Below are 22,856 nucleotides of genomic sequence, written 5' to 3'. Positions count from 1 at the left end.
TAATGCTCTATCTCTTCTTTGGTATGAATTGACTCCTTTAGAACCTAAGTGACATTGTCATCAAGATGTAGAACTCTCTGAAAAACAAATTAAAACAAAACATTTCTATCAATTTGTTAATGGACTTAGATTCGAATTTGAAGGGACCAAATCGGTCATTCTTCGTATAGGAGTACCTATCATAGTAGAAACACTAAGAATTAACTATGGAGGAAAATAGGTTAAAAAAATCCTCTACTAAAGATGAATAATTCGTGCTTGTTATGTCAAGGCCCGAAAACCACACAATGGCTTATAAGCCTCCTCACTTTGGAAAAACTAATGAGAATGAGAGAAACTCCAATGATTATGGGAGGAGTCTAAATGATCATGGAAGAAGTGAATATGAACACAAGAAGAGTGACAAACTAATATGCTATCATTGCTATGAGTCAGATGAGAGATGATCGAAAAGATGAAAAGAAGGTGGCTTTTGTGGGGCCATCTTTGGAAAGAAATGGTGTAGATGACAACTCCAAAAGTGTGGGCTCATTGTCTTTGGCACAACTCATGGAAGCACTACAATGGTACAACCAATGTTCAAGAATCATCTGCTTATCTCCGGTGCAGCCGTATCTACATGTATTGATCCCGGTACGACTTGACTCCAAATGAGATGCGGATGCTTAGATGGATGTGTGGAAATACAATAAAAGATAAGATTCGGAACGAGGAGATACGTAAGAAGGTAGGTGTTGCACCCATTGAAAATAAGATGCGAGAGAATCGTTTACGGTGGTTTGGACATATTCGGCGAAGGCCTAATGATGCTCCAGTTAGAAGGTTGGAGAAATGGGAAAATATATTAGTTAAAAGAGGTCGGGGTAGGCCTAGGAAGACTTGGATGGAGATGATAGGAAAGGATATGATTGCTTTGAACCTCACCGAGGACATGGCATTGGATAGAAATGATTGGAGGAAAAGGATTCATGTGGAAGACCCAAAATGAATTTCTTTTTTGATTCATATCGCTGACCCCAATTGTTTTGGGATGAAAGCGTAGTTGTTGTTGTTGTTGTAATAAAGTTGATTCAGTTTGGGTCAGAGTTGCCAATTGAGGAAGCGGGAGTGAGAAGCGATACGGGAAGCGGGAGCGGGAAGCGAGGCACTTTAAAAAATGTAAGAAGCGGGGAAGCGTGGGACCACTTAGAAGAAAATTATGAACCGTCTCGGAAGCGAACCAGAAGCGAGGGGGAAGTGAAAAAATGAAAAAATGGGGAAGCGAGGGGGGAAGCGTGCTTCCCATAAAAGAGAAGCACGCTTCTCAAAAAAGAGGCCCCACGCGTTTCAAAAGCACGACGTTTCATGCTTCCAAAGCGCATATTGGGGAAGCACGCTTCTCCATTACCCTAGGCGCTTCCGGTAACTCTGGTTTGGGTTTTGTTTGAAAGATGGGGTGTAAGATCCGTTGTGGTTTTGTGGATGTGAAATGGAACTGTAAAGGCCCCGAGTTTCTGGGAAACTTTTCGCAATTGATTTAAAAAAAAATCCGCACTTTTCGGGGGTATGAGTTGGGGTCGTTACAGTGATAACACAACTTGATTTTAAATCTTGTTATTACTGACAATGCATTGTTTGTTAAGTCTTCTAATGCACGTATAGTGATACTACTTCTTTATGTTGATGGCATGATTATCACAGGAGGTGATAAGCAGAAAGTTAGTCATATCAAAGATGTGCTCAAAGCTAACTTTGGCATGATAGATCTTGGCTTTTTAGAATACTTTTTTGGAATAAAAATAGCTTACTCACCTTGTGGGTATTTGTTGTCATAGACTAAGTATGCAACCGAGATCATAGAACGATCAAGACTTTTAAATAAAAAATGAGTTGACACTCCAGAGGTTATCAATGCAAAGATGAAGGATGATGGAGAACCTTGAAGGATCCAACTCCCTACAGACAGATGATTAAAACTTTATCTTATCTTTTTATTACTCGTCTTGATATTGCAGATGCTATTCACTCAATTTTAGCATGATTCTACTACAATACATATGAGTGTTGTAATAAGGATTATTAGATATATCATAAATACTATTAGTTGTGTTTATTTTTATTATCTTCCTCCTCGTTAGAAGTTATTGCACATTCTGAATCTGATTGGGGGAATCTGTGAATCATTATCGCTCAATTATAGGTTTTTGTGTTTTTTTAGGGGATTTGTTGATTTCATGAAAATGCAAGAAACAACAAAAGGTGTCTTTGTCCTCTATAGAAGTAGAGTACCAAGCTATGAAAACGACAATCTCCGAGTTGGTTGTGAAGCGATTACTAGAAAATTTGGTCATTCATATAGCAGAACCCTCAAGACTATGTTGTGACAACAAAAGTGCAGCTTACATCGCCTGCAATCACAACTTTCATGAGAAGACCAACACATCAAAATGGATTGCCATTATGTGAGAAGAATTTTTGAAGAACATTACTTTTCCATATGTACCATATGAGTATCAATTGGTGGATTTCTTCTCCAAAGCACTTCTGTCACCAAGATTCCATTTTCTCCTTAGCAAACTCTCGATTGCAGCACTGTGAGTTTGAGGGGGGTTGTTAAGATATGCATATATGCATATCTAGTTGTACATATATATGATATACATATATCATATATATATAATATTATATATATATATATATATTATTCATTGTAATAGATAAATACCCACTAGGGGTATTTTTGACTTTTCACTAGACATGCAATAGGTTGTGCCCATTAGGAGCATAATAGTCTTTATTTATTTTATGTACAAACTAGGAAATTAGTTTGTAATGGAGGGCATAAAAGACAAAGCTACATAGAGTCGTTGGGACCTCCACAATGACTCTAATTCTAGCCGTTGGGGAGAGTCCCAATGGCTCTATGGCTCTCTTGTGTGTATAAATAGGTTTGATCCCCTTCCATGTAATCTAATGCTTTCTTAAGCATTTTGCAATACAATTCCCTATATTTTTTTGTGTTCTCGGCGCTTGTGTGGGTTGGTCTTGTGATTTGAATATTATGCTCTTGTAAGCCCATAAGAAGCACCATCTTGGTGCGACACTCGGACATGGTTTTCTTTGTGTCAGGTGAAGTCAACCACATTGAGGTCCATTTTTGTCTAAAAGTAGATTCAATTAACCCTAACCAAGTCCAGTTTATGTGTATTATATATATATATATAATTACATAAATACACACACATACATGTATATATATATATATATACGCACCTCTGCACCAGTGTAGTTATTTTTTATTAATGAGGAATAACAATTGTAAATTGTTAATTTGATTTATTTCATGAATTTATGCATGATAAATTGATGATATGATAATTGTTTTATTTCATTAGTGTTAACTTAAAACTGTTAAAAATTATATATATATATATATATACACACCCTCCCCACACACAAATTTTTTAAAGTGTTGCATCACTGCATCCGCATCCGAACCTATGTGACATAGGTCACTTCCCTCTTAGTTTTCCCTTTGAATCCTGGTTTGCTTCCAGTTCGATTCTTAGGTCGCTTTTGGTTCGCTTCTTAGGTTGCTTCCGAGACGATTCTCAGTTCACTTCTAAGTCGTTTCACGCTTCCCGCTTCCTAAAATTTTAGAAGTGTCTCGCTTTCTGGCTTTCCACTTTCCACTTCCTTGATTGACAACTTTGGTAGAAGCTAAATTTATCAAATCATAATTTCACTAAAGGATTGTCAAGGGCAAGGCACCATTATTTAAAGATCAAGTTGTACATACTATGCTATGTGTATCTTGGGGGAGCATGTTAAGAAGTAATTGGTTCAATGGTAAAGGGGCATATAGGTATTTCACGTTAAACCGATTGCTTACTGGTAACAATAGAAAACTATGGAGATTAAATGAGATGCCTAGTGTGGTATCTTTGTAATATCACATCAAATGCATGACTTGTTTGTAAAGAACCCTAATGACGATTAGTATTGTGTTACCCTCATCATTGAGAAAGAGAGAAGGGATCATGACTTCGCTCCTCCATTCCATCTTAATTATTTTCTTTCTTCTGCTTCTTCCTTATTTCTGCGGATTTGATGTGTTTGATACCTGTGCATGGCTTAAAAACAGGCCCAACTCTAAGACAATGAATTAATCAAACACAAGGATAATAGTCCTGACTAACCTGAGTTGATCTATGTGTTGCCCTATGTTGTCAAAGGCGTGCCTATTGTTTATATATTGTTTTATATATATATATATTGTGTATGTTTTGTTTATCTACTTTATTGATTAATAATTGTTTGTTTTGAAATGTTTAATTAGAACAATGGAAGATGCAAACCCAAGTTCTTCAGATGATTGTGGATTGGCTCCTCTAAATGCAAGTGCAAGTGGCTCTTGTTCCAACCCTAGCAGAGAATCTTCAACAAAAAGGAAAATTAGAAACTCTGGGGATCCGACATGGAATTGGGCATTTTGCAAGGATGAGGCAAATTTGAATTCAGTGACGTGATCTGTGCAAAAATACATATAAAGGCGGAATCTACAGAATTGTTTGTTCTTAATTTTTTTTGCCCGCCTAGGCCCTGCCTAGTCGGCCGCCTAGGCCTTTTCGAAGGTCCTCCAACTAGCCCCGCCTAGCGCTTTCGACAACATAGTGTGTTGGTCACATTACATGTCACCATGTGATCTAATTCTAGCAACATTCACCGATAGAACCATGAACCAGGTCTATAATTTGGAAAACACCTCATCCTCTTAAAACTCACAAAGGTGCTTCACCACCTAAAAGTTTATTAACGTTGATTACATTTCACTAGCCTGCCAGAGTCAGGAGAGTTATCAGGCATACCATCAACACTTGTTCTATTTCGTTGCAACAGCTACTCCTTTTTGGGATCTTGGTCTGTGCTAAAGCTAAATATGACATTTACTTAACCAAGAATATGTAGTTTTTTTATTATTTATAATTGAATCATTTGCACACAATTAAAAAATGACAAAGCAAGCATGCATAATGTTGCTAATTCCATTTTCTTTTGATACCTCAAAGAGTAAGGAAAGGGTGATTTTTTTGTCTTTCTATCATTGACATTCTGTTTATGATAGAGATAATATCTTTTTTTTTTTCTAGCATTATTTACCATATGTGAAGTTTGATTGAGATTGCCTTGATATTTTACATTTAAATTTGTTTCGGTTGTATTTTGTGCTTTGCACAATTTATAGTTTAATCCATCTTTGTCATGGTGATCTCCTTCTCTTTGTTGTATTTTTTGTTTTTGTTTGTAGGTGGGATTCAGGATCAACTGTTGGTGAGTTTGACGGTCATTCAAGACGTGTCTTAAGTTGTGCATTCAAGCCTACAAGACCTTTTCGTATTGTTACATGTGGAGAAGATTACTTGGTGAATTTCTATGAGGGACCACCATTTAGGTTCAAACTGTCACAAAGGTTAGTCTTGTTTATGGTTTTAAGAGATTGATTTATACTATATTAGGTCAAGGATAGTGCAAATTTGCTAAAGGTTCAGCTGTTTTAACATAATTGTTTTGTATGAAGAATCCTTTGGTACATTGTCTTTCTTTTTTGGTAAAGGTATGAGGATCCAATGCAGGAACTGAAGCGTGACATGTTAGCCTGTCGAAGCAAATGAAATTCTAATAGCTATTCAGTATATGATGTGTTAGCTTTTAAGTAAATAATGACCATTCTCAAACTTTAGGAGTGCACTCTGGCTTGAAACATTACTATAACGTTTAACTTGCAATGGAATATAAAATCATGGTATAAATAAGTGTTCCTAGTATCTTCATGCTTGAATGACATTTTCCAAAAGCAATGCACATGATGTAAATAATATTTTCTCCAAATTGTAAGGAATTATGTGCTCTAGTGAGGGAGATGTATACCTGCCCTTTATCTGATGTGTAGTCTGTTTAAAACTAGTAAGAGAATTAACTAATAACATCCAAGGGGAATATATCAGGGTATTGAAGATAACATTTAAACTATTATTCCTAAAATGGCCAACACAGGTTTAAATTAACTGCACCGTCTAGGTAAATGTTTTAATATAATTGATCTTTGTTCTTGTAGGGACAGGACTACCACTTTTTCTACCAAAAATCTAAACAGATTTTTCAAGCCATAACTAGAGAGCTTTTCTGTCCTAGAGGATGGGCCCTGCTGGTTTCCAGATCACAGTTCATATCTTGATAATATTGCTTCAAAATACATTATAACTGCCAAGCCCCCTTCATGAGAGCGATATAGTTATGAATCTAGTCTGAGCACATCAGGAACACTTACTAATTTAGGTCTCTCTCCCTCTGTGTTTAAGGCTGGAAGGTTATAAAAATGGCAAAAAGCAGAAAATATGACAAGAACATGAGGGGCTTGGCAAACTTTCTTTTTCTTAACAGTTAACATAGGTTATGGATATATAAATGATAAAAGAGTAAGTTAACCGATAAGGGAAAAGGCTACTAACAAATGACGCTTCTCTAGAAAATCTAATTGCACATTCATAAAGGTTTAAGTTTCATATATACATATGGATTCATACAGTTTGAGGATTTGATTAACATATTTGTTAGATTTGAAATTAGATCAAACTAGATTAGCTTTCTATTCAAAGTAATTTAAACATGTATCTCTATTTGAATCTTTATGGCTATGGCCACATATGAGAAAAAATGGAAAGAATGGAGAAAGGGGCATGCCAAGATTATGTCTTGCGTCATTAGTAGTCTTGATATCAAGAAGTGCTTGAGTCTAGCTAAATTTGAACATGCAAATAAATATTTGCATGAGACTATCTTAAGAAAATGTATTCTCTTAAATCTATGTCACATGGGTGCAGGTGCAGGGGCAGGGGTGCGACACTTTAAAAAAACTTGGGTGCGGGGATGCGGCAAAAAGTTGGACATAAATGACCCTGGGTGCATTGACTGCACCCAGGGTCAGGTTGATCGCATCGGGTGCGGGTGCGATGTGAGTGCAGCACCTAGTTGAAGAGTCCCTGTGACATAGTCTTAAAGATATTACCCACATTTGCAACTTGTAAGACAAGGTACACACTATGATTCAAGGAGAAAAATGTATTAGAGAATATTTTAGTAAGTTGTTCGACCTTTGGAATGAGTTTGCTCTTCTTGAGTCACAATGACATTATCCCAAAGACATAGAACTCCGTCAAAGACAAATTGATGTGAAACATTTCTATCAATTCATCAATGGTCTAAGACCGGAGTTTGAGTCTACTAAATCGGCTTTTCTTCATAAAGGAGAAGTTCTCTCTATTGAAGAGCTAAGTATGAAAGAAAATAGACTAAAAAAAGACATTTAAAGATGATGATAATTCGGTCATAGCCGTGTCTAGGCTGAGAAACCATGTCCATGCTTACCAACTACTACATTATAACTATCACATTATAAGAGACCAAACAATGATAGCTATGGAAAGCAAGACAATGAGTTTGAAAAAAAAATAAATTATTTGCTATTATTGTCGTGAACCGGGGTATGTCAAGATATATTGTCCTAAACTAAAGATACCCTATGAGAAGAAGGTAGCCTCCGTTGCTCAAGAGTCAAGTGAATTCAAAGCTACACAAGAATCAACTATTGAGAGCATGTCCTTGACTCAAATTGTAGAAGCTCTTCAACCTCTATTCAAAGGAGCTTCACCAACCGAAGCTACGGTCTCTTCTGTTGGCATCTTTGATCCCAGTAAGTCTCTTTGGCTTCTTGGCTCATGTGCCTCATTTCATGACACTAAATTGTGATATTTTATCTGGATGTCATAACTCAAGCGAGTCAAATGTTTTTTATTGTTGATAGAATATCTCTTGAGATAAAGGGAATAAGAAATTTTGAAAATATTTTAAAGAGATTTTTTATTCAAAAAATTAGATATATTCCCAAGTTAAGCCTAAATCTTTTATTTGTCTCTTAATTATGTGACCTTTGGTATAATGTTTCTTTCTCTTCTATTGGTTTATGAGTGCGGGATCGTCTCTCAGGGAAGCTGATTGGAGAAGGCTGTAAAGAAGGAGGTTTATACTACATAGATTTTTTGGAAATACCTAAGAATACTTTTTGTTATAATGTTTAAAAACTGAATTTTGGATTTTGGAGCTCCCTAATCAAAATCTTCTGAAATATTATCTGCATGAATGCAACCAAAACTGATTGGAGCTCCCATGTGGCAGGTCATGAATCCCCTTGTCATTTTGTGGTTGATGTATGCTTCAAAATTTCCCTTCATATCTTCATCTGGTCTGATACCATCTTCAGATTGATGGTAACATGATTATGTTCCTTTGATGTGTGAAAGAATATGTGGTGTGTGCGAACTGTGAAACAAGGTGAGAGAAATGAGTGAGTGAGGAGGAAGAAGAAGATATAGGAAAAGAGAGGAAGTGAGAAAAGACAAGGGAGAAAGAGAATAGGGGCTGGAATCGTGCCCTATCCCTCTCATATTGACCCTTATAAAGGTAATTTAAGTCAGTTTACAAAAATGCCCTTCATAACTATATCTTTTGACCTATTGGGTCTTGAATACAAAAAAGGACTTCACTAGCCAATCAATTTTGACTCTCATGTAATGCTTCCTTATAACATATTGTACTTCAAAGGATAAACCAGAGTTGCCAGTTGGGGAAGCGATTCGGGTAGCGGAAGCGGGAAGTGAGGGGGAAGCGAAAAAAGGAAAAAACAAAAAAAGGAAAAAAAGATACATTTTGGAAGCGCCACGTTTCGCGCCTCCGAAATACGCTTCGGAGAAGCATGCTTCCCCATGTCCTATGGTACTTCCGGTAACCCTGGGATAAACCTCTAAACTGGTCATCATGATGTATATGAACCCTTTATTTTTGTTACCTCATTAATTCACTGGTCTGCACTCCAGTTAAGCTAACCAAAACAGAAAAAGTGAAAAAGTGGAAAACTTCCCTTAAGTATCCACTAAACCTGCCATCTTCTGATCGATGCAATTGGATTGAGTGTTAGATGTCTTCATCCTTCTAAGATTTTAATTCATGGTAGCCTCTTGGTTCAAGATAGAACGCAGAAACATAACATTTATTCAAGTTTCCTTGCATTGCTTGTTTGGCCCATCAAATATTGTGCATTGGTGTGATTTGGCTACATTGTTTACAAGATGCCTTTCCCCATTAATTGTTGAAGCATACTCTTTATTTTGGAGCAACAGTCGTGTCCTTGATTTGCAGAGTCCAATGCAAAACTTCTGGAAAAATGTTCTAGGGTTCATATTAATTAACATCGAGTGCTTGGTATTTTTTCTTTTTTTTTTCAAAATTTCTTGTAGGAGAAATGTAGTCATTATTTTAATTTTATGTCAATGATAAAAAACTCATTCATGGCATTGTAGCAATGTAGGCTTGTGGCCATAATAAAATATAATGTGCTGAGGAAGATGTTCTTGATTGTGTCTTACCGAACAAAGGTAGTATCTAAAGGAAAAATTATTGTTTGAAGTGCAGGGAACATTCCAACTTTGTCAATTGCGTAAGGTTTTCTCCTGATGGAAGCAAGTTTATCAGTGTAAGTTCAGATAAGAAAGGTATACTATATGATGGGAGGACAGGAGAAAAGATTGGGGAGCTATCTGCTGAAGGTCACAATGGTAGCATCTATGCTGTTAGTTGGAGTCCTGACAGTAAAGCGGTATTTATGATATTCCTATGCTATTTTCATTATTGATTAATAATTATACTTCCAGTGGTGGACTTAGGATGCAAATATCTACATTGAATGATATCTACTTTTTCCTTTTTCAGATTCTTAGATTGATAATATGAACATTTTAATTGGAACACAATTAAATTTAAATGTTACTTATATAATCAAATGCCTGACTAATGGAGAGTTTTTCTTCTACTTTTTTGTTTTTTGGTTGATCGAAGAAGCACATTCATTTATCTGTTGAATGAAAGTTTTATACAATCTGGTTTACTTATATTCTAATGGTCTCCAGCACCATACTGGTTCTGATGGGGCTGTACTTGTCTGTATTACAGGTGTGAGTGGAAGTGTTAATCCAAAGTTTCATTGTGTGCTTTAGTCTGCTTTACTTTGGTATTGATAGAAAATTCTTTCATATTTTCTGTGCAGTTGGATAAACCTGGTTGAGGTTATATTTGTCACAAAATGGCACGGATCCCAATACCCTCCATAATGGACTCCGAGGGTCAAAACATAATGCATTTGAACAAAAACATAAGAACTAAAATGAAACACAATAGAATGTGAGTAAATAACTTCATTAATAAAGAACACTAAAAATACATTTTAATCCTCATTACAATACACTAAAAAACACACAAGAAGCCTAAAACCATGGTTGCTAGTCGAGGAAGCGGGAAGCGATATGTGAAGTGGAAGCGGGAAGCGGGAAGCGTGGCACTTTCAAAATTTTAGGAAGCGGGAAGCATGGGACGACTTAAAAGCGAATCAAGAATCGTCTCGAAAGCGAATCTGGAAGCGACCTAGGAAGCGAGGGGGAAGCGAAAAATAAAATAAAAATAAAAATACAAAAAAAGGGAGGAAATGCAGGGAAAGCGAAGGAGAAGCGTGCTTCCCATAAATGGGAAGTGTGTTTCCTATAAATGGGAAGCATGTTTCCCATAAAAGAGAAACGCGCTTCCCATAAATGGGAAATGCGCTTTTCAAAAAAATTGGCGCTTCTCAGTGCGTTTTGGAAGCGCGACGTTTTACGCTTCCGAAACATGCTTCCCCACTAGGCTAGGTGCTTCCAGTAACTTTGCCTAAAACTACTCATCACTCCCTCACCTTACAAAGGCACCCACCCACCCATATTTATAGAGAAAAGAAGGAAGAAGAGAGAGATTAAAGGAGAGAAAAAGGGAGACCACACTAACCATTGGACCATAAGTCAAACAACTAGTCCAAGTCAACCAAAGTTGACTTAACTTTAAAGTATATATATCAGAGTTACCGAAAGCACCTAGCCTAGTGGAAGCACGAAATGTTGTGCTTCCGAAACGCGTTGGGAAGCGCCATTTTTTTTGAGAAGCGTGCTTTCCCGTTGCTTATCCCGCGCTTCTCCTGCGCTTCCTCCCTTTTTTCATTTTTTTTTATTTTTATTTTTTCGCTTCCCCTTCGCTTCGTAGGTCGCTTCCGGTTCGCTTCCTAGGTCGCTTTCAAGATGATTCTTGATTCGCTTTTAAGTAGTCTCACGTTTCTCGCTTCCTAAAATTTTGAAAGTGCCACGCTTCCTGCTCCTGCTTCCTCGACTGGCAACCATGATATATGTTAACGCCCCCGCTCAAACTTACATTGACTCACTATAAGTTTGCAATTACAAAAGGAATCCCATTACACAAGATATCGACATGTTCTTCTATAATACAAATTCTTGAAGGAGCTTCTAGATCTTCCTTGATATGCTCGAAAGGTCTCTAGAATCATCAATAATGCCAATATTTTAAAGAGTGCAAAAGGAGCAATCCAACTAAAAATAACTATATATATATATATATATATATATATATATATATATATATAGAGAGAGAGAGAGAGAGAGAGAGAGAGAGAGAGAGAGTAATGGGTACGTGCTAAATAAAATATGCTAGATGAAACATGCTAAATGAGTTTTTCAGGGTTTTTTTGTTTTATTTTTAAATTCTAATCGTACAAATGTGATCTATGTACTTGATTTTATAGGGTTCAACTCTTTAAGTGTTCGATTCTGACACATGAGCGGGTTTTTATAACGTTTAAAAAATCACCATTCCAAAATCTTTGTTAATTTTTAGGCTCCAAATATCATTTTTTTCATCGAAAACACATGATCCAAGTGTGGATTCCTCGTAAATTGACCATGCCCAACACATTTATGGGGTCAGAACTGCAAAAAAAAACCCACACCAAAAGAGCAGAAAAACCCATTTAGCACATTTCATTTCGTACACACCCATCTCTCTGTCTCTCTCTCTCTCTCTCTATATATATATATATATATATATATATATATATAAATGACCAAACATGCTAAAAATACAATACATATTTAATAAGACATTTTAATAATTTTCAAAATCTTTTAATAGTAAGAAAATTTTTCAACATCAATTTTGAAAGTCATTAAATTTTTATACACAATATTCATTGAGAGTCTCACCTCAATAGATAATTTTACGAAATCATAGTTCTTGATTTATAAGAGAACACAATTGCATATTATCAAAAGAAGAGATGCATGCATAAAATATCTCAAAGATAAACGTATAAATCATTCATCACTTTAAACATTCATGAAAACATGCATTATTGAAAGTCAATACACACATCTATCTCGAAAAGCACATTAATGCATACAACAACAACAACAACAACAACTACGCCTTCATCCCAAAACAATTGGGGTCAGCGATATGAACCAAAAAAGAAATTCATTTTGGGTCTTCCACATGAATCCTTTTCCTCCAATCATTTCTATCCAACGCCATGTCCTCGGTGAGGTTCAAAGCATTCATATCCTTTCCTATCATCTCCATCCAAGTCTTCCTAGGCCTACCCCGACCTCTTTTAACTAATATATTTTCCCATTTCTCCAACCTTCTAACTGGAGCATCATTAGGCCTTCGCCGAATATGTCCAAACCACCGTAAACGATTCTCTCGCATCTTATTTTCAATGGGTGCAACACCTACCTTCTTACGTATCTCTTCGTTCTGAATTTTATCTTTTATTGTATTTCCACACATCCATCTAAGCATCCGCATCTCAGCTACACTCATTTGTTGAATATGATGTCTCTTGGCAGCCCAACATTAATGCATGAAATATGAATTTTCAAACCACATCAATACCATGAATAAATAACTCACAAAAGAGTTTAACCCACACAAAAAATATTCATAAAGCAGGGTTTTTCAAAACAAGTAGCCATATTAAATGTACAACAGAAATAATGGGGAAGTTCAAAATCCCACGTACAAATCATAACAAGAGATATTTTGTAATAATGACAAATATTAATAACAATTTAAATCTCAACAATAGAAACAATATCTATAAATACACTCAAAATATTGCATCCTATGCAACCAAGGCATATCATGATGTAAATCACCCAAGATAACTAATCATGGAACACATTTAAAATATCTTTAAGCATGCAATTAAAACATATTCAATGCAAAATGCATGAAGAATTTTCAATAACCATTTCCCAGACAAGGGTAAATGAGTGATTTTTTTTAGAAATTTTGTGGAGAGATTTGAAAATCCCACAAATATCAAGAAATGATATTTTGCAAACCTTCACAATAGTTCGACCACCATAAGCAATTTACCTCGCTTGACCTTCAAACCTCAAAATTCAAGTGTAATAGCTGCTAGAACAAGAGATCAATGACAATGCCACTTATGAGCTTAACAAACACACAAAAAGTGTGAACATCTCATCTATATAAAATAACACTTAAATAAGAGACAAACCTCAATGTTTCAGCTACTAGAAAAAGAGCATAATACAAACACACAAAAAGTATGAATAACCAATGGGTGCACCTAACTCATTGCAAACAAATCTTTCTTGTCTACGTAAAATGACACTTAAATAAGAGACAAACCTCAATATTCAAGTGCATCAGCTACTAGAATAAGAGTATAATACAAACACACAAAATGTGAATAACCAATGGGTGCATATAACTCACCACAAAAATATCTTTTAAATAAGAGACATAATAGGAGAAGACACGAAGTAAGAGAGCTTGTAATAAAAACAAACTAATGTCATCAAGAACGATAAATGTATCAATTTTAACAATCTTTCAAACACCATATTTTCAAAATAGATAACCATCACAGATAAACATAATTATAAGTATTCATAATAACATTGTCCAAATAAACAAATGAGTGATATAACACACTCATAGAACTAGAGATCAAACAACCGTCAATTAGAGCCAAACTATAAGGTGACAATCTATACTGATAAGAAAACCAAGGTGCACACAACTCACCCCAACAAGCATCTCTTGTTCAACAAAAGCAACATGGATGTAGATACCAATCAAACCCAAGACAAGTGACAACACATCACTCATAACCTTTGGGAATCTAGACTAGTAAGATGACATGAGGTGCACACATAACTCACCTCAACGGCTAACTCTGACCCAACAACAAGGCCAAAAATAAATGGCGCATCCTAGAAAAATCTATGATGGACAAAAAACAATGCCAAAAGAAGGCAAAAAATACTCACGGAAATTGATTTTCAAATAAGTGAGTTCATATATAAAAGTACCGATTTGAAAAAACAAAGTTTTAAATCAAATCCAATAAAGGTAGATGAAGACTTAGAATGAATATAGTTCAATCATATGCACAACAATATGTCAATTGATGCAATCACTTCCAACACAAGATGTCTCATGACAAATTTTACAAACTTTGACAAGCAAATAATGGACAAGAATCATGCCCAATATAAATAATCTACATAGATGTGATGAAATTATGATGTTAGAGTATCTTTCAAAAGATAATGGAATCATGAATCCACCAATCAAGAAACAAGTGCACTAAGGCACATCATATACAAAAGATCCAATAAATCTCAATAAAAAGACAAAAGTATATGATTTTATTAAAGAAAAGCTTCTAAGAAGCTAGATCTAAATCATTAGTCTACTATTAGACAATTGATGACAAACATATAGAGATTCACAAAGAGCTATATAACTATCAACAACCATGAACTCATATATATCATACAAAGAATTTTATCACAATGTAACAAATATAAAATCTTTAAGAAACATGCAATGAAGTATCAATGCACAAGAAAGAAACCACTAAGGGTTACAAAAGTGCACAAACACTCAAGTCACTAAGCTACCAAAAAGCACATAAAACTACTAAGGGCTAAGCAACAATCATACAAGAGTCTTTTAAAAAATATAAGTTTTATTCATAAAATGCTCAAGAAGCATACACAAGAACCCACTAAAAAATATAATGCATAATAGAGAAATTAAAATATGCATTCGAGTTCATGATGACAAATCATGCTTATGCCATCCAATAATAATCACAAAGGCTACATAATTAAAATCATGCATGGTCACATAGTTAGAATCACCAAAGAAACATCACTATATATTAAAAATCCCAAAGATAATCTATGTAAATACATACATTAAGAGACACAAAAAAAAAATGTAAAAAATTAATATTTTGCAAAACATGAAACACATAAGATTTTAAGAAACCACATATTTTTGCAAAATATAATTTTTTCAATATACATATCCATAATCTAAAAAATATATTAAAAGACAATAATTTCTATTGAGAATGTAGGGTACGGGTCTGGTTCTAGACCCAAAATGATTCTTTTGTATTGTATTTACATGGTTGGTGTTATCGGGTCTGGGTTGACAGACCCGATCCAACTTGTATCATATATATTACATTGAATATAGGGCACAACCTCTCATTGAGAATCGTGCCAGTCATTGCTGCCTCTCCTTCTTGCAAATCCCTTTCTCTTCTGCTGTGGATGAAGATCTGGTCGAAGGTGCGTGACTTCTAACATGGTATCAGAGCAGGCTGAGAAGTAAATACTAGGTCGAGTTCTCTTCTTCCTTTCTTTGATCCAAGATCTGATCTTATCAGATCAGATTCTATTCTCCTTCTGTCCTGAAAATTGATCTTATCATATTGGGTTAAAAATCTCTTTCTTAAAATTTTTAAACATCTTTCTTCCTCTCTAAGTTTTCGATCTCTTAAAACTGAATCTGTTCACGTCAAACAGTCTGGTCACGTCAAACCAGATCTGTTTTCTTAAATCTTGATTATTTTTTTTCCTCTTTGATGCTGGATCGGATCGTTCCAGATCTAGTGTTTTCGTTCCAAGCCAGACTAAATTAGATCTGGCCATGGCATATTGATTCTTCCCTTCAGCAGCGTTAAATCAAATCTGATCGTATCAGATCAGATTTGTGTTTCCATTTAAACTTAGATCTCTCTTTTGTCTTTCAAGTCAAATCTTATTCTCCAAAACCAAATCAAAGTTTCGGTCCATACAAAAAAAAAATTCAGATCATTAATTTGTCGTGTTCTACTGATTATTTGTTTCCCTGCAATATTATTTTCGTAGCAAAAAGAAAAAAAAACAGATTTACATTGCTGGTAAATCAAACTGCTGGTCAGAGTGTTCTTTTGTTGTCCTTTCACATGGATTCTCCCTTCCAGTTTCCTTGGACAACTCATATAACTACTTGACCTGGAAGCGACAAAGTTTTCCTTTTATTAAGAGTCTGGATCTCTCTGGATATCTTGATGGAACGATCCATGCACCACTAGAATTCGTCCTGCAAGAAGAGCGAGATGATAAAGGGGAGGTTTCCAACAAATTGATTCATAATTCAAAATTTGTAACATGAAGAAGAAAAGATCAGGCAGTTGTGGCTTACATTACCTCTATGCTTTCCCATGAGATATTAGTGGCCATCCTAGATGAATGTTCAGCCAGAGAGTTGTGGCAAATATTGGCGCAGACTTATTCACAGATTTCATAAGCTAGGATTTTGCATTTAAAGAGAGAATTTCAGCTTTTGAAGAAATAGAGTTTATCAGTGACATAATACATGAACAAAATCAAGAGTATTACATATCAACTAGCCATGGTGGGTTGCGTAATTCTTAACAAAGAAAAGGTTCAACAGGCACTGAATGGTCTGGGTTCTGACTACCACATGTTAGTCACCTCTCTTCTATGCCTCCCTTCATTGTCCAGTTTTGAAGATCTACGGACTAAGCTACTACAATATGAAGTTACCATTAGGGGCGAGAAGATGACCCTGAATTCCAACAACCATGAGGTACTTGTCACATGAGTAGTATTAGGGCGAGGACGTGGGGGCTTTTGAGGCGGGCGTGGACATAGAAGAGGTAATCAAGGAGGCCGTGGGCTTTTTCCCATACCCTACATGTCACCTAACTTGTATCCAGGGAACCCTATAAACATCCCGACATGTTTTCAGTGTAATCAAATGGAGCACATTAAAGCAAATTGCTGGCATAATCCGCAAAACAAAGGCAAGTTTAATGGTGCTGGGCCTTCTACTAGGGGACAAGCAGGAGACGACCGTAAAGGAGATGAAAAGAAAAATGTGAAGAATCTTTTGATTTTCGCTCTTTCAGAATTGAGCTTCAAGCAAACTGAGTAGGAGACTTGGTACATTAACTCCGGGCTGCTGCACATGTGACATGTGATATTGGTAAGATTTATTAAAACCGGAGATGGTGTTCTTCATCCTATCTCTCATGTTGGAAATATTTTCCTTCTACTCTCCAATTCCTCATTACCTTTATCTGATGTTTACCATTCTCCTAGTATTGTTAAAAACATTGTTTCTGTTTCTAAACTTGTCGATGATACTAATTCTTTTGTCGAATTTACTCTTTCTGTATGTGTCAAGGATCTTCTCACGAAGAAGACACTCGTTGAAGGAGAACGACAGGGAAACATGTATGTCTTCAAGGAGTCTCTTCTAGTTCATGATGCATCAATAAATTCACAACCAGTTCGTCCAGTGTCATTCAAAGTTTGTTTTAGTCTATCTCAATGTAATAAGCCAGAGATTTGGCATCGTCGTCTTAGTCATTGTAATCATTCATTTATTGAGAAGCTTGTGTCTAGTGGACTTGTTCCGCAGTCTAGTTTGAATGTCGAGGCTGATTTTCTTCTTTGTTTCCGTTGTCAATTATGTAAAAGTCATGTTCTTCCATTTCATTCAATAAATCAAAGAGATTTTGTGCTTTTTGAAATTGTCTATTCTGATGTCTGGAGACATGCCCCGCAGTCTTCTTTATTGGGCAATCATTATTACATTACTTTCATTGATAGTTACTCTAGATACACCTGTATTTATTTTATCAAATATAAATCTGAAGTTTTCAAGCTTTTTTGCTCATTCTGTGCTTTAGTTTGTAATCAATTTTCAACTAAAATTCAATATTTTCATTGTGACGGTGGATGAGAGTACTTATCAAAGGAATTTACTGAATTTCTCTAAAATAATGGAACAGGTCGTCGAATATCTTGTCCACACACACCACAACAAAATGGTGCGGCTGAAAGAAAATACTGGCACATTGTAGAGAGTGCGCTGAGTATGTTGCATAACACTCACATTCCTTTAAACTTGTGGATGAAAGTTTTTCATTCAGCTGTCTATGTCATAAATCGACTGCCAATGAAATTGTTAGCAGATCAATCCCCTTATTTTACGCTATTTACACTATTTGGGGTTTATCCTGACTATAATGAGTTGCGAGTGTTTGGCTGCATATGCTATGTTCATATTGACAGTTCTTAACGTGATAAGTTTCAGAAAAAGGCATGCAGGTGTAGGTTTGTTGGATATGTTGATCAATATAGAGGATATCACTGCTATGACTCCACTACCAGTCGCATCAGAGTTTCATGGAATGTCGTGTTTGACGAGACTCATACTGATGATTCAGGAAGTACAGAGGGACACTGTAAGGATGCTAAAAGTTATCAGCCATGGCTTGTTGCTGAGGTGCTTGATCAAATGGTGATGCATGACGTACCCTCATGTCATACACTATCTGCAGAACAAAATAGTACAGTTGTACACCCAGAAAAGGAAATGTCGACAAACACACAAGATATTACTATGCCTGTCATTTCAGATGTTACAAAGTTTTAAGGGATTACCTATGTGCAGTGAAACAAAGACAAAGTTCAACGACCTATTGTGCAACCCAGGAGGCTTGAGAGGATTCACCATCCTATTGAAAGATGGGTAAGTTATGACAACTTCTCTACAGACTTACAACTGTTCATCTCCCAGATTGAAAAGCATGATGGACCTATCAGTTTCTCACAAGCATCTATGTCAATCAAATGGGTTGAGGTCATGAATGAGGAAATGAAAGCTTTACATGAGTGTGGGACTTGGGAGATTGTTCCTAGACCATCGAACAAGAATGTTGTAGGATCTAAATAGGTCTATAAAATCAAGTATAAACTCGATGAATCCATTGAACGCTATAAGGTGAGGCTAGTAGCGAAAGGGTTCACTCAAGAATACGGGCAAGATTATGCCGAAACATTTAGTTCTGTGATCAAGATGGAAACTATTCGATTAGTTCTGTCCTTGTCAGTTCAGTATGGATGGACTCTAAGTCAACTTGATGTCAAAAATGTATTTTTTGCATGGCACTCTCAAGGAAGAGGTGTATATGGAGCAACCCTCTAGTTATACCAAACATAGCCCCAACACGCATGTTTGCAAGCTACGAAGAGCCATCTATGGGCTAAAGCAGGCCTCCCGCTCATGGTTTGATAGTTTCTCTATTGAAGTTCAGAGACATGGGTTCGATCTCATCTTGATCATTCGCTTTTTATTTTTCGAGATTGTCAGGTACGCACCTTAATTCTTATATATGTGGATGATATTATTATTACTGGGAACTCCGATGAACACATAGAAGCTACCAAGATCTTATTGAGTCGACAGTTTAAGATGAAAGATTTGGGGGTTTTGCGTTATTTCTTAGGGGTTGAGGTGGATCGACAGGATGAAACACTTCACTAACCCAACACAAATATACTTTGGATTTGTTGGATAAGGCAGCATGAAGGATTATAAACCTCTATCCACCCCTAGTGTCCTTAATCATAAACTCGGATCCCGGGATGGGGAAGCATATGAAGATTCCAAGAAATATCGGAGTCTTGTGGGTATGTTCCAATATCTCACCTTCACTAGACCAGACATTGTGTATGCAGTGAATCAAGTTTCACAATTCATGCATGACCCACGAACAAAGCATATGAATGTTGTCAAGAGAATCCTTCGATATTTAAAAGGAACTCTTGGAGATGGTCTAGTTTATCATCAATCCAAGACTAAAGGGGAGCAACATCGACTGGATGTATACACAAATGCAGATTGGGCTGGAGTTCCAGATGACAGGCAGTCGGTTTCTGGATATTGTGCTTTTCTTGATGGGAACTTGATGGCGTAGAGTAACAAGAAACAACGTGCATTTGCACGATCTAGTATTGAAGCTGAGTATCGATCTATGGTGGCTGCTACAATAAAGGCCACATGGCTGAGACATCTTTTGACTGAAGTTGGAGAATCTATGCTACCCACCACTCTCTTGCGCGATAATCAATGTGTCATACAAATTGCTTTTAATCCTATTCACCATAGTCGCACAAAGCATATAGAGATTGATCAATACTTCATTCGGCAAAAGATTGAAGATAGAGAAGTTGCACCTACTTATGTTCCTACGGCTGACCAAGTGACAGATTTGTTCACTAAGGGCCGTACCAATATGCGTTTTTGGTTCTTGAAGAACAAGTTGTCCATGTTGCAAAACCATGCACAACTTGAAGGAGGGTATTGAGAATGTAGTGTACAGGTCTAGTTCTAGACCCAAAATGATTCTTTTGTATTGTATTTACATGGTTGGTATTATCGGGTCTGGGTTGACAGACCCAATCCAACTTGTATCATATATATAACATTGAATATAGGGCACAACCTCTCATTGAGAATCGTGTCAGTCATTGCCGCCTCTCCTTCTTGCAAATCCCTTTCTCTTCTGCTGTGGATGAAGATCTGGTCGAAGGTGCTTGACTTCTAACAATTTCTACATATTCTAATTTCAAAAGAAGACATTCATTTTTAATATAACCCTTTCAAAACACCTACCATACATATGAAGATAGAAAAGCTAAAGATACATACCGGAATGCAAAATCCTTGAATCCATGCTATTCATTAATACGAATCTTTTTCAAGACCACGATGCCTTGCTCTGATACCATGTCACAAAATGGCATGGACCTCAATGCACTCTATAATGAACTCCAAGAATAAAAACACAATGCATTTGGATAAAAACATAATAACTAAAATAAAACACAATAGAATGTGAATGAATAACTTCATTAATAAAGAACATTAAAAATACAAAGAAAAATACATTTTAATCATCATTACAATACACTAAAAAACACACAAGAAGCTTAAAACTACCCATCACTCTCTTACCTTACAAAGGCATTCATATTTATAGAGAAACGGAGGAAGAAAAGAGATTAAAGGAGAGAAAAAGGGAGTCCACATTAGTTTGACTAGCTGTTGGACCTAGTCCAATGGCTAGATTTCTAGCCGTTGGACCAGCAGTCCAACAACTAGTCTAAGTCAACCACAGTTGACTTAACTTTAAAGTATATAATATATATATAAATATATGTATATATATCTTAACAATATTTGGGTTATATCATTTGAACATCTAAGACAAGTAGTTTGCATTGTATGCTGTATCTTAATAGCCTTTAGTTTGCAAACTTAATCTGTTGAAGTGATTATGTCACTATGAGAAATAGAGATGGTGAAAAGCCCTTCATTTTCCTTGTTAGCTTCGAATCACATCGGCTACTGCTGGATTTCTGGTTTTGACTGAATTGCCTGTTGCAATTTTACAGGTGGATTAAAGGAAAGTGTTAATGCAATATTTGATACATTGTTTTTTCTTATTTTTAGGTCTTCAAAGAGAATGCACTTGCTGATTATGATTTTTTCTTTTGGTGTGACTCAACAGAAAGATACCTATTCATTCTTTGTTTTATATATTTATTTCTCTAGTAGCCAACTCTCATATCTTACTGCGAAAGCTTATCTTGCTGTTTCAGGTGCTAACAGTGTCTGCAGATAAAACTGCAAAAGTGTGGGAGATTGATGAAAATGGAAACGGTAAGGTGAAGAAGACACTTCATCTGATTCTGGACTGGATGGAATGCTAGTTGGTTGCCTGTGGCAGAATAATCATCTTGTCACTGTTTCCCTTGGTGGCACTATTAGTATATATTCAGCCAATGACCTAGAAAAGATGCCAGTATCATTTTCTGGGCACATGAAGAGCGTCACTGGTTTGGCAGTCACCTCTGAAGGCAGCCAGAATATTATTCTATCTAGCAGTTATGATGGGGTGATTGTCCGATGGATGCAAGGAGTTGGATGTGCAGGAAGGTTACAGAGAAGGGAGAACTCTCAAATTAAATGTTTTGCAGTGGTGGAAGGAGAGCTCACCACATTTGCCTTTGATAACAAGGTAGCACCATTTCTTCATGTACATGTAGTAGTTGCCTTTATTTTTATATCTTGTGGTTTGTGTGCTTGCACCATCTTTTTGAAGCTGATTTTCTTGATGACTTATGATTGCAACTAGGCTGGAGAACATGATGATGTGTCTTTCTATTATCCAATATGATCACTGAAATGAATATATTTCAATTCAATCTTGCACCTTGATGGGGTAGGCAATTTACACACTAGCTAAAATTACTACTCAATGTTGAGTCAGGCATAGTAAGCCAACAAGATCTTGTGTTCTAAATAAAACATGTCTTGAGGGAAAAGACTGACTAGATGTTCATTGCAATTGAATAACAAGAAAATGAAATCTTGCGTTGATGGAGAAATGTTAGATCCCTCAATATAGAAATGGTACAAGAATGTGCTTCACAAAATGCCCTTATGTGATATTACAGAAGTAATTTTGGCATTTTAGAGAACAATGGAGTGAAAAATATAATATATATAAAGAATATGAAAAGTGAAGTTATTGATGACTAGTATAGTTTTGTGAACTCCATGTATAGTGAACTGTGATAGTGTTAATAATTTTCTCCGGTGGTAAAGGAGCTTGATTGTAAATTATATTTTTATCAATAAAAAATGTCACTGCCTTTAAAAGTAGAACTACAAACTGCAAAGATTTTGTCATAAAATAT

General features: G+C 36.0%; 1 pseudogene; it reads left to right on the top strand.

Moving 5' to 3' along the window:
- Window positions 1–22,856, top strand: part of LOC149829719 (actin-interacting protein 1-2-like) — a 47,200-nt pseudogene that overhangs the window by 7,949 nt on the left and 16,395 nt on the right.

Source organism: Nuphar pumila, chromosome 8, assembly GCF_984573655.1.
Source record: "Nuphar pumila chromosome 8, dmNupPumi1.hap1.1, whole genome shotgun sequence".
NCBI lineage: Eukaryota > Viridiplantae > Streptophyta > Magnoliopsida > Nymphaeales > Nymphaeaceae > Nuphar > Nuphar pumila.
Note: the sequence above shows the minus strand (reverse complement) of the source record. Positions and strands in the feature narration are given on the sequence as shown.